Source organism: Mya arenaria, chromosome 16, assembly GCF_026914265.1.
Source record: "Mya arenaria isolate MELC-2E11 chromosome 16, ASM2691426v1".
In the NCBI taxonomy this organism is placed as follows: domain Eukaryota; kingdom Metazoa; phylum Mollusca; class Bivalvia; order Myida; family Myidae; genus Mya; species Mya arenaria.
In genome coordinates this window covers 36,001,971-36,016,083 of record NC_069137.1, presented here as the reverse complement: position 1 = coordinate 36,016,083, position 14,113 = coordinate 36,001,971, and the positions used below count along the sequence as shown (strand labels likewise).

At 30.5% G+C, this 14,113-nt stretch overlaps 1 protein-coding gene across 2 annotated transcripts in view; it reads right to left on the bottom strand.

Annotated features, from left to right (window-relative positions):
• LOC128222199 (uncharacterized) overlaps positions 1-14,034 on the bottom strand; it is a 30,514-nt gene extending 16,480 nt beyond the window's left edge. Inside the window, exons 1-3 of one of the 2 annotated variants that reach the window (XM_052931109.1) lie at positions 13,919-14,034; positions 9,489-9,722; positions 4,455-4,528 (exon numbers count right to left, since the gene is read on the bottom strand). The gene's annotated coding sequence lies outside the window, so the exon portion shown is untranslated. Of the gene's footprint in view, positions 1-3,608; positions 3,748-4,454; positions 4,529-9,488; positions 9,723-13,918 lie in introns of those variants that run through there. The other variant, XM_052931111.1, reaches the window with a different exon arrangement.
• Between the last annotated feature and the right edge of the window lie 79 nt (positions 14,035-14,113).

The window sequence follows — 14,113 nt, the reverse complement described above, 5'->3', positions numbered from 1 at the left end:
CTATAAAGTTTTATGAGTGTATGTGCAATACTTTTTGGAGGTAAATACTATATACATGTATCTAAGTTGAACAAAATAGTTTTGGGATGTGGTCTGACGACAAGTGCAACTTCTATATAGCCCCCAGATAATATCAGTCCTGTGGAAGAATAAAATATAAGGCAAGTTATAAAAAGACAACTTGCATATTATTAACAAATGAGAATAATATGCTATTTTTTTCAAAATTGTTAACAAAGTTTACTTTATCAACACTTCGTGACACTGGTTTCACCTTAATATCTCTTTGTGAAACGTTCAGACATTTTTGAAATTTTTATCTCATGATAAAATCAATGCTTTCAACAGTTTACAAAATAATGATATTTCAGCATGAATGGAAAACATGTTGCCAAAAATATCTTCTTTTCTCTTTCAGTTAATGTTCTTAAATAAATTTCATTGACAGATTTTATTGCATAACCATCCTTGAGTGATATGTGTTTTATGCATGACAAAACAAATAAACCTTGAAAAGAATATTTCCAGGTAAATTATCTTTAAAGACCTATTAAGGTCCACAACACAAGGTGATTGCTTGAAAGTTGAAGGAAATCCTTAATTTTTTTGGGTTGCTTGTAGTGGGTTGGTTTAATTTTTTTATGAAATTTTAATAATTGACGAGTTATCTCCCTTTTTAATGTAAAAACATTATTTATGAGCAGTAGAATTTGATTGCAGTGCAGCTTATTTAATTTATTCCAGAGGTGTGAAAAGGGCAGATAACATAACTTCGGAAGTGACTACGCAATGCCGGTACATCATTATTTCTCCAACACATCGATGACACTGAATAAAAGCAATATTGGTTTAACCAAATCAGACAAAGAACTACTTTTGAAAAAAACTTGCTGAACATGCTGGATCTTCTTTTTTGTTTTCATTTTTGCTGCATAATATTTATACTCCTATAAAATACAGAGTGGTTTTGTTCAACCAATTTCAGTCTTCTAACAAGAAAAGTAACATTTTTCTAACCACGCTTATGTACACAAATGGAACTTATTAAGGTTTTGGGAGTTGTGAAAAACTAGAAATCATTTTGTGTGCAAATGGGTTAATTCACTATAGAATATAGATAAGGATTTTATTTGGTGGTCCTCCGAAATACGTACAAGAGGCTGTGCATTTTCTATGAGTCAGCCTATCCCGGCCTGCAACTATTTTAGGGATGGCCTTAATAATTATGATCATCATTTGTAATAAAAACTCATTGTTTAATATATAATAATTCAGCAGACATGTACATCAAATTTTCATTGTGTTGAACACAAAAAGGCAATCAGGTTTATTTTCTTCAGTAAACTTGATTACAATGGCATTAATTATTATGATGTCATTTTGAGGTAAAATATAAACCTTTCCTTTATTCATTATAAGTAAAGCTCACCAAAGCCAGACCTAATGGTGAATAGCATTAAAAACTAATATTAGTAGCATATGTAATTACCAACTGTACATAAGTTCGTGCATGTGTATTGAATTAGGAAAATTTTTCCAGGAGTGTAAAACATGATTTTTACTGGAGGCAAATTGTTCATAAGTCTATCAAACAAGACTTTTTGGTACTGAGTGTTATAGAATACAACATACAGGCAATGAAATGGCAGATAGGCAATCATTATGTACAAGTATTAATCTTTACAAATTTCAACTTATAAAAGGTCCGCCCACTGCATGCCACTCATCCGATACACAATCCTTAAGCGTCAGATTTTGCATTGACAATGTGTCAGCCAATGAGGATGTATTCAAAGTCAGTAAGATGACCTGAATTAAATTTTTAATTATTAAGAAGGGCTACGCTCACTCCGCCCATTCTTAATCATTAAGATTGTCATTCATATCATCTAACTATTACTTGGTACACAGGGCCTTCAATTTTTAAATATTTCAAACTAATAGTATGAACTTGACCTTGCCAATAAAATTATTGATTTTTTTTCTCTGAAAATTGAACCAGTTGTCTCTGGGACACTAAGATTTTTTTCTCCATTTTTTCCAACTATTTGAAAATTTGCAAATATTTTATTGTAAGCTTCACAAATTAATAACCATGCAAATAGTTCAATTTACTTCATGACTGGCTAAAACTAGTAATATATTCCACTTATATAAGGTTTAATATTTTAAACATCCAATTTATAAGCCACAAAAAGGCTTAGGATTTTTTCCATAACATGGAGGCTTTAAACTTTCAATAAATCTTATAATTATAAAGTTATAGCCAATTTTAGTGAGTAATATAATACTTCCAATTTTCCTTTAATGAAAGCCATGTTGGACTTAAAGTGTGATTATTTCAATCAAAATAGAAATTTGAATAGAAATATTGAATGTACTAAAAAAATTTTTATCTTCAACCTCAATCATACAATGATGTGGATTTCAAAAATAAAGTAAACAGAAGCCATTGCTAAAAATTGACCCCTGACAAGCAGACATTCACACATTATATTAATTAATACACTAAGGTTTACTGTAGAAAGCCAAACTACATGTATCCTCAAAATAATAAATAATTAGTCTGTCAAAAAGTGTATGTACATGAGTCAATCAAAAACAAGAAAACAATGTCATGCCAATTCATAACATACAGACCTGAAACAATTATTTCCATTATCCACACAATATGCGAGATTTGTCCAATTTTTAGTCCTGTCAATCTTCAATCTTTACATGTGTTCAGATAGTGATTTGACAATATAAAATATTACGTATTTCATATGCTCATATTTCATATAAATATTATTTCATTATCAATATAGTTTCAAATTAAGTATTTGATCTACCAGTTGGAGTTAACAAAATATACCATTTTATTATGCTCCACAGATATAACTAATTATTAATATGAACCACTTAAAATTATTTTATGATGATCGAGTTTCATCCAGGACAAATACTATTGAGAATATTTTTATTGTATAATTTTATTATATTACAACCTCATCTAAAATCTGTGATTTATTAGTGCATCAACGGTGTCAAATTTCGTCTCAAATTTTACTAGGTTAAGTTGGTTTAAATGAAATGATAACATTAACTAAATGATATTCATCTCCAATGTCATTTCCAATACATCAACTGCACTTGTTATCAGGCAATTAATTTCATGGTTTCACACAGCTTGCTATGCTATCTTTGTAAATCACCATCTTTCAATCAAGTACAATGCACCATAAGGCCTACTATATTTAATTTGAAACATCATTTGTCAGGTCATTAATTTTGACCTGAAGTGAAATTGCAGTAAGATCGATTGACTTTATTCTCAAATTTCAAAAAAAAAATGAATGAAAAAGTCATGTTGTTTAATCATTGCTATTTCAACAATTTATGCCTTCACAAAACAATGATCAAGTATTTTAAAGTCTATAATTGTTCAATTTATCTAAAATAAAATTTAAAAGACTTAATATGGACATGTTTATTACTCTCACATAATGAGCTTTAAAAACATACAACTGTGACAAAGACAACCAAACTAACATGTATCTCCTTTTTGTCATTATGTAATTTATTCAACTTCACTAAAATAACCAAATCTCATTAAAAATAAAACTTACAATTTAAACAGTGATCAAAACTGCCAATTGTAAGAATCACCAGATTAATTCCTTGATTTCAAAACACTCTTGAACAAAACACGACCCTTAACAAGTGTATCCACTTTTCCCTTAAATAAAGATACACATCAGATAAATAACACGCTTATCTCCTTCAAATATCCACTCAGTTTCATACATCCACCATAAAACTGTGTACTTAAACTTCAAAATCAATCATAATATTCAAAACATATTTCCGGGACAGAAAAGAAATCCAGTGCATTACATTGCAACCAAGCATCCCTCAAAAATAATCAATGGCACAGAGCCAGCCCATAAAAAAGCATTAAATCACAGGGTGGATGCTATGTTACAAAATGCATGGTTACACTTTGTTACTATTATTATAGGCATGGTTACACTTTAACTACAAGGCTGAAAATAGTTAATGTGTATTTCATTTAATGTTTAATATTAAGTTACACTTGTGGTTTATATTTGTACTTCTGTATGTAAGGATAAGAATCATCTCCATTTTGAAACTAAAAAGGAACATGAATAAGAGCATGTTAGATTTATATTACATTATTTGGAAACTACAGGGTCAATAATACAATGAAAACCACTTTTAATAAAACCATTACTCACTTAGGCTGTGAAAATGAAATAAAAAAAAACACAATTCAATTGAATTTCCTGATTTTCAACCAAATGAACTAATAGAATAAAGAAGCAATAATTGACACACAGTAAAATTAATTTCAATAATTAATGTAACAGTTAAAACATTCAGCCTGCATGACTCAGATGTGTACATACAAGAGTACAGTGGATTATATTTTTTATAGGCAGATGAAAACTAACCTTTTGCAACCGACACAATTCAACAACCACATTGAAGTCATAACACAGTTCCCCCCAGGTGGCTTCTTGGACCTCTGAAATGAAAATGACAAACGTACATAACAACCTCAGGTTACAAAAGTCCTTTTAATGTAACTTTCTTTCAAACATATTCTTTTGAAATAGTGAAAGGCACTTTTGCCGTAATGTTATGTGACATTCTTAAGTCTTCCAAGGTTTAACAATATATTTTTCAAAGAGGCCAAAACATTAAGTGTCCATTTTTTTAACAATAAAAGAATATAGATTTTGTTATCTAATTGTTCAAAGATTGTGCTGTTTTATGGTACCTTTTATCTTAGAAGACAGTTAAAATTGTCATTAACCTAAAAAAGGCACAAACACTTTCAACTTAAATAAATCTAATGACAGTTCAAAATGTCATAAAAATAATGATAGATCATGAGACACGTTTGTTTTAACGTAGTTCCCTCACAGTGAAGTGTGAAATCCTGTAATTACAATAACATGTGCTGCTCAAAAAATGTGTTATTGTTATAATTATGTCATTATGAGAGAACCATTCATAATTTACTAATATCCTGTAAAACATCAGTTTGTGTATTATAATACATAATTGTTTAACCTTGGTTAAACCAGGTCTTAAGGATCAGAGGTTTTTTTACCAAATCTGGATGGGAAATTTTAAATAATTTAATCTGCAAAATTCCCAAGCAGGGATTTAGCAATCACAGAAATACGGTCGCAAACACTTACACCAATACAAAGGCTGCAGGCTTAAAATAAGCACTTTCTTGCGATTTCGCAGACAGGGAACCAAATTATGACATATCTGACAATAATATTGACTACATACACAATATATATGACTGTTAAGATGTAAAACTGCAAATCTTAACGATAAAACATGGTACTTCATTATTGGAGGGCCATAAACATGTATAGTCAAGTTCATTGGTTGATATGGCTAGTAATAATCTGTAGAAAATGTTGTGAAATTGTAGCCAGCATTTCTTGGGCAGAGTATCAACATTTCCAAAGCCAGACAACATATTCTCTGAACAATGTCCACTGATGCATGTTTCACTGTCATTAGCAAATTGTTATTGCGGAATCATGTAATAAAATGATGTGTCTGGGTAACATTTATATTCTCTATCAAGCCATTAATATTAATATATGTTAATTATTAATCGCAATACATAGTGTGTTACAGGTAAGAACATCGCATTAACTAACGCCTGAACGTTTGCCTGTTTTTTGTTATCTGTTCAAATTAGGGGCATTAAAATATAACTCAACAATAAAAAATCTAGAGTTATGGGCCTTGCTTATGAATGGAATTCTTTCTCGCAATATCTGTATCAAGTTTCGTGTGAATATCTTTAATACATTTTAAGTTATTAACTTTTAAGGGTAACAGTTTTTGCAGTTTGTTTGACGACATTTGTTCATTTATGGCACAAGAGTCACAGTGATGATATTATATTATAGAAACCAACGCTTGCATGTACACTATGAGATATAGAGGATTAAAATCACACCAGTGGTATTTTAACATGCAAACATTAAACTAGTTTTTTTAAATGGATAAAAAAACGAGCTGTATTTTTTGTGCGAGTAAAAAAAGTTTAAAAAAAATTCTATTGACTGACCACAAAATGTGAGATTCTATTTCTACAACAAATACTTATGTGCCAATTTACAGTGCTAAATACATAAAATGTTCTTATTATTAATAACGTACATTCACACTTATTAGATAGTTATTACACTAACTTACTAAGTTATACAATATATATCAAAAATATATAATGACCTTAATTCATGATGGCGATTATTGATATACATGTAAATATGATTACTTGATAACTCACATAGCTTTTTCTAATACATAAAATTATAATGCAACAAATCACATTACATTATTCCAGTACAAAATTATGAATTAATTATTGATACACAAATCCATTAAGTGCATTAAAAAAATCTTCAATTTCTGAGAAAATCTTTATACAACACAGACGCATTAAAACCACCCTAAATGACAACACTGCCAAAATCCAGTTTTTATCGATAAAAAAATAATGCAGGACCTGATGCATTTCAGTATCGATTTTATATCAGCCATATTCCGCACACAACGTTGCGTAATTAATCAGCAGTTCTCCATATTGCCTAGCAGCTGATGGTATTTGACAGAGGCATTATATAAATATTTGATCGGGACATTTCTTTATTAATGGGGAAAGCCTAATCCTTGTATAGCACTTTTTGACTGATAACAGGACTGCTATGTTTTTTATTTGATGTGTAACATATTTTACTGATAATCTCTTAAGTTCATTAAGAATCTTTTCCAGAAACTTTTTTAGGTTTTAATAATTCCTGGGATTTCAGAAAGTTATGTAATATAACAGTCATAATTAAATTTAAAAAAGAAAAGAAAAAGATCTTATGAAAAAGGATGCATTGTTGTAGTTTATAGTTTGGATGAAACATGTTTGGATGGATTTAAACATTGTAGTATTATCCATGTCATCATATTTTTATTTGAATGTGTCAGTGATTTCCTTGCAAATTGAAAAAAAAAGTTGACCATTAGAAAAATACTAAATCAGGCCAAAATAGCTAATAAAATGAGAAATATACATGATTTTACTTATTTATATGCATACATTATGCTGCAAAAGAATAAGTCTTGTCAAGATTTTGTTTTTCCTTTAAAAAATTCATTGCTTTTTTATTCATGAACATAACCAGCATTTATCAAATTGGGAATGAAAAAGAAATTTTGGGGGAAAATGGACATTTTTTCATAAGGGGTCCAACAGCCTTAACTCACTCAGAAGGCAGTAGATTGCACCACGAAAAAACACTGTGTGTATACGATTGAATCGCAGCTATTGTATGTAAATCTCTTATATATAGTTAATTTAATAATTAGTTAGCTATCTGGATTTCAAAATGAATGTGATCTAACAAAAAATCCAACATTTGAGTCTATGAAAGTTAAGTTTTTAATGAACATTCCTGATTTCTTTCAATAAATGTTGAGTGCCGCGATATGAAAAAAACAAACAATATTACTGCAATATAAAATCCAGAATATGAGCAAGCTCGGTAAACATTTTACCAGTGCAGGGCTTGGAGGGCTTTCAAGTGCTGATTTCAACAATTGAAGTTAATGAATGAATCAGTTTTGTGTACACATAACACTTTCATTGCCAAAGTACCAACTGTTCCCTATCAAATTCTAATCAGGCTCGAAAATTGGCTAATTATGCTGAAACTTGATCCATCTTTGTCCATTAATTGATAAATGATCAAAGTATCACTTACAATTTATTAATACAATTAAGCATGCAATATATGACTAAGTTCAGATCAGGGCTTCTTGAATAGCCACGTATAACACATCTTCTACAATAACGATGTCAAACTATACTTAAAGATGCACTCTTATTCCCAAATAAGATTTACCACAATAAATAATAGTGTTTTAAAATTCCCAAAAAGATGAATAAATGTCAAAAACTATGGTTTTTATGAAGGATAGTATCATACGGAGTTGAATTTGAAAGAAATATGCATAAAATACGGTAATCTACCTTATGAGTCTTAAAAGGAGACCACAGTTAATCTTTTAGCATTCACTATTTAATATTTTTGCACTTTCTGCTATTAAATACACATTTACAATCTTGTTATATCAGTAACTAATATTTTCCAAAAATGTATTATTTAGGAATTAGTTTTAATAGGTTTATCAGTCAAAATTTATGTTTGTTATACATGTATATGTATTGATTTTGAAAAAAGAGTGTCACTTTAAAGTTGAGAAAAGCAAGTTCTAAAACGGAGTAATTTACCATCACTTTAAACAGTGGTTCTTAGGAAATAGAATACTATGTTCCACTAAAGCCTATGCTATAAGGGGCGTTCACTGTTGACGGGAACCAACCATTGCTTTTAACAAACAGTCTCATTCAAATCGAGACTGCTACTTTATTCTTGCTAAATAGAGTAGCTTAATTAGTTTGTATTACATGCTTCAGAAATATTTCTTCCTTAACATTTTTTTTTTGAATATTTAAAACATTTCCAAATATGAAGCCCTCTTGTTAGGCATTCCCTGCTTAATTGATCATGAATATTTTATTTTCAAAATGAAGCACAAGTTACTAGTTCCAGTGTGATTTTTCTGTCCAATTTACTGTCAAAATTTAGCCCAATTCCCTGTGCTCAAACATATAATTAGTTCCATAATGTGAAACTAAAATTTCCAAGTCTATTTTTTATTCTTTTAACACAAAGTTTTGTTGTTTTTGTGGAGGAGTAAGTGTATTTATAAAGAAACAAATTTTATTATATTATATTATCTTTTCAGACAGTTTTTTAAAGGGACTCCCTCGTGGTTTTGCGAAAGAGTTTTCCCTGTACTCCATATGAGAACACTTATTTTATCATTATTTTAATCTACGATTTAGAAATTGCAGAAAAAATATAATGAAAGCATGAAAATATTTCAGTTTTAGTGAAGTGTGAACCCACGCCAGTAAAAAAACTATAGAAAACCGACAATTTAACCACTAGGTCAGAAGGTCTTATAGAAAAGAGATGGATATTTTGACCTTTTCAATATACATTGATAACATCAAGTGATAATGTCAACCAGTCACACAACCACAAATCACTAAAATCCGTTAGTATCTGTTATTGAAAATTGAAGTTTTAAAAGACGATATTTGGGCAAACATCAACCAAATATCAACATTTGCTGAACAGGGTTCCAGCTGCCGGTAACTTGGTTTTAACACTCCTAATGATTTGCCACACTTAATTTCGTAATCAAAAAGAAGTGCATTTTAAAAACAATGATTGAACGTCACTTTAAAGCATTCTTGCTCATTTTCAGGCAAGAATGGAATTTCCAATTTATAGTCAAAATGACTCCTTTTTCCCAGGCCCAATTCCCGAAATCGTGTGAAAGAAATCCCACTGTCATCCATTTGCATACAAACAGCAACTTACCTAATTCCAACACTTGTAGATAATATTGCGCAAATCTCACTTTTCCTCTCCACAGCAAAAGAAAGTGTTTATTCTTAGATAATTCCACTGCTTCACTCTTACATGTACATGTAGCCTCTAACTAGTTCAACCCTCTTCCAAAAGTCTGCTAAATTCATCATGCTTATTCAATTTGCTCAGCACCAGCTTTTTTTCTGCTCTGGAAGATCCCTCCAGAAAGCTTCATGGAAGTTTCTGAAACCATACAAGAGAGGAAAACCATGAAAGAACCACCGATTTTAATTAATTTTCATTCCCCTAAGCCAAGAGTCAGACTCTAAGCCTTGGGACTTCTTTATGCCTAGGCCTAAAAAAAAAAAAATGTTTGGTTAGGGTTACATCTTTTTCAAAAATAGGTAGGGTAGGTAGGCTTTTTTTATTATTATTTTTTTATTAGGCTTTATATAAGAATGTTATTTTCATCATTGGATAATGGTGTTAAAGTTATCTCCTGTATAAGCATTTAAGGTTTAAAACTACACATTGAAAAGCAATTAAAAAAAAAGATTTTTTTTTAGTTTTTCATTTTTTTTCAAACTGACTATAAAAACGGTAGGGTCGGCGCCTATTCCGTAGGTAGGGTTGGGTAACCCGAACCAAATGTATTTTTTTAGGCCCTAGGCCAAAAAAATAATTGTGTGGTTAGGTTTACAATTTGTCCAGAAACATATAGTGTAGGTACATATAGGCTTTTCTTTTTTATCTTTTTATAAGGATTTAAGTGAATGTTACTTTCATCATTGTGAAATGGCGTTATGGTAATTTTCATTATTAAGCTTTAAAGGTTTTGCAAACTAACTACATATTTAAACACATGCTAAAAAATATTTTGTTTTTCATTTTTTTTTAGCCAAAAGACTATAAAAACAGTTGGCTCGGCACCTTTTTCGTAAATAGAATCAGGTAACCCGAACCAAAATATTTCTTGTTTGGACTCGACATCATGTGAGGATATTTCCTAGGGCTCTGAAGTCTCTGTAAGAAAGTGCACTTCAATAATTACATAACTGACTTGAAAACATGATACATTTTACTATTATATTATTATTGTTACTGGAACATCTGGAACCTTAAAGGCACTAGCTCTAGGTCAGTCAAGGACTTAATTATGTTTAGTCATATTTATAATAGAGTCATTTTATTTATAAATTCCCTTTTTAAAGGGGCTGTATTTCATATGATGAAATGGCAAAAAAGAAGAAAATTGTCGAAAAACTGACATAAACTTGGTATCGATGTGTACAATGCATTGAAACTTACTAACTGAAGTACCACATAGTTTACAATTAATTTATTTTTCACAGTTTTTTCGTATTTTTCCATTAAAAAAGATTACCAAGTACATGTTTGTCTACCTAGTAGAATTCATTCCTTATGCATGATTGGCTAGTCAATGTTATCATGTGATATTACCAAGTTAGGTATATAGCTTAAGTATTCCAACTGCATACTGGGTAAGCCTTAGGGTAGCCCAGTGGATACAACACTGAACTGCAATTTTGGCGACACTGGTTCAAACCCGGTCTCCAACTCAATTGTTTATTTTTACATTTCGGTATTTTTTTACAATTATGATTTTAAAGAGTAGTTCATTTTTTTAAATAATTGTTCTGAGATTCATTACGGAAAAAAACTTTTTTGGCGCCAATCTGGTGTACAGTCCCTTTAATATTAATAACAGAGAAATGACAACAGTAATACAGATTTGATGCCTGTGTTAGTAAAACTATCTTATATTGTGTTTGAACCTTACTAAAGAAGTTTGACAGAACACTTTTCATGCATGCAAATAAATAACATGGAACACAAATCATATGTTCAGGGAAACTGTTTAAAATTGAATGGAGCATTTAGTGGTCTACGAACCTGGAGATGCTAAAAAAATAAGACTAAGAAATGAAGTCTTATCCTAAACTTTGCTAGCGAAATAAGACTTAGAAATAAAGTCTTGACCTGTGCTCGTAAAGTTAGACTAAGAAATGTAGTCTCATCCTAAACTGTACTAGAGAAATAAGAAATAAAGTCTTGACCTACACTATGCTAGAGAAATAAGAAATGAAGTCTTGACCTAAACTATGCTAGAGAAATAAGAAATGAAGTCTTGACCTAAACTGTACAAGAGAAATAAGAAATGTCTTGACCTAAACTATGCTAAAGAAATAAGAAATGAAGTTTTGACCTAAACTGTGCTCGCGAAATTAGACTAATAAATGAAGTATTTTCCTAAACTATACAAGAGAAATAAGAAATGAAGTATTTTCCTAAGCTGTGCTATAGAAATATCAGACTAAGAAATAAAGTCTTATCCTAACCTTTGCTAGATAAATAAGACTAAGAAATAATCTTAAACGTAGCTTGAAAACAGGTGTTTTACCTATCCACAGCACATAAAGTTTAGGAAATGAATCCTGGGGCTGTATTCAATACGCAACTTATATTAACGTTAGATTTCTGTATATATGTAGCTGAATGGAATCACTGAAGCATGTCTAAGGATAATGATAAGATCAGTATTGAATACTGGCCCTGGACAATATTTCACAACTTAAAAAAATAATAGTGTTTTTTTAAATTATAAAGGGAAAGGGATGGAATCAAAGTTCAAATAGCATAATGACATACATCAATCATGTGTTTATAATGTTGTCTGTAGCACGCATTAAGTGTTCTTACTACAGTATTAATTACAAGTTAAGTATTGACACTGCAGGTGGTACAGAAGTCATGTATATTACTAATATCTGACAATGTTTATGGCTATTTGTTTTTTTAAAGGGACACGCGCATATTTTTGTAATATGCACTTTTGTTTGTTTGACCATTTATATAAGGTGTGTAAAAACTAAGACACTGATGGCTAGAATCAAGTGATTTTTTTCTACAATTTAGATATATGTATATATATATAAATATATATATATATATATATATCAAAGAGTAAAACAGATACAATATAAGTATAACCTGCAAAACAAATTGGTGCCAAAACATGAGCAATCCCAATAAAAGGGTGAGTAATTTGTTAGTTTTAGTACTGATCTGTTAAAATACAGTAACTGTTACAGTTATTAAGTCCACATTTTTTCTTCACTCCCCGAATTTTGACATCCCCGACATAATATGTAGATCAATATGTTCCGCCTTTATGGTTGTAATTGTTAAAACAGTCTATTTTCTGAAGTTGGAATATGACATTAAATATAGAACGTCCAGTTTCACTAAGATTTTCTTGGTTCGGCCAATGTTTGAGTATAAGTCATAAAATCTAAGATAAGAAGATATGTTTCAGTATAGAATTTTCTTTAAACTTTCTTTCCAAAGTTTTTTTTTCATTTCCAATCTTTGTTATCATAAAGCAACAGAATAAACAGCACTCTTGAAGTCAATGTTTAAACAGATTTTATTGAGCTTAAGTATACAACATGTCAATATAAAAACATATTCCATACATCCAGCCTTGTGGGCTCTGCACTAATGTAATCAATTCCGGGCTTACTAAAATTCAGAATTTTACATAGCAGGGCTTGTTAACAAATTTGATGCCAAGCAAAAGAATAAGAATAGGGCTTGTTCATCCAAAAGTCTAATTTCGATGACTGCTGTCAAATTGCAATCGTTCTTTAAGAATCTGACACAATGTGATTAAAAAAAAATGTGCCTCATTATAAAAACCAGCCTGTTAATAGTAGGTAAATTTATAATTGATATTAATATTGACCATTTTTTCAAAGTGGAGGCTATTTGACCAAAAGTGTGGGGGCTTTTAGACCAAAATGGGGACGTTTTTACTTGGGGGCTATTTGACCAAGGGGCTATTTCTATTTGACCAAGGGGCTATTTCTATTTGACCAAGAGGCTATTTCTATTTGACCAAGGGGCTATTTCTATTTGACCAGGGGGCTATTTGACCAGGTTCCATTAGAATAATAAAAGCTCGACCTAAATGACCACTTAACGACTTATTTTCGTGATTTTAACCGAAACATTTTTTTGCTATGCCTTATGATTTTTTGTAGGGGCCTTCCAATTGGCCAAAAATCGTTTTTTTGTTTATTTAAAATCTGCCATAAAGTTGGTGACATTTAGACCAAACCAGTTTAGTTCCGACCATTGGTCCCCACAGTAAGACTGTAGCAGAGCTGAACGAAATTGCTTTAAATTAAGATAAATTTAGACATTTAATTAATATATTCATTGACAGTGGAGGACGACTACTTAAAAACACAAAACATGTCCATGACAGTATTGTTTTGTTTTTATTCCCAAGACTTATTATTTTGTTAATTGGATAATTTACCAAGTAAACGGTGATAAATTCAGCTTTGCTTCAGTTAATTATCATATTAATTACAAGAATTTACTTAATAAATAAAATGTAAGTATATTCATACCAAACTGAAGCCAAAAGGACGCTGTATGTGAGATATGCTCGTATTAAAATCAATACACAACCCTCTTTGTCATCACATTAACATTTCCACAACACAGTGACCTAACAACACTTCCGGGTTATATCCTTCCAACTTCCGATAAATAGTTCTGTGTGAATTTCTTGCGTTTTATCATATGTTTTAAATATTTTTGAC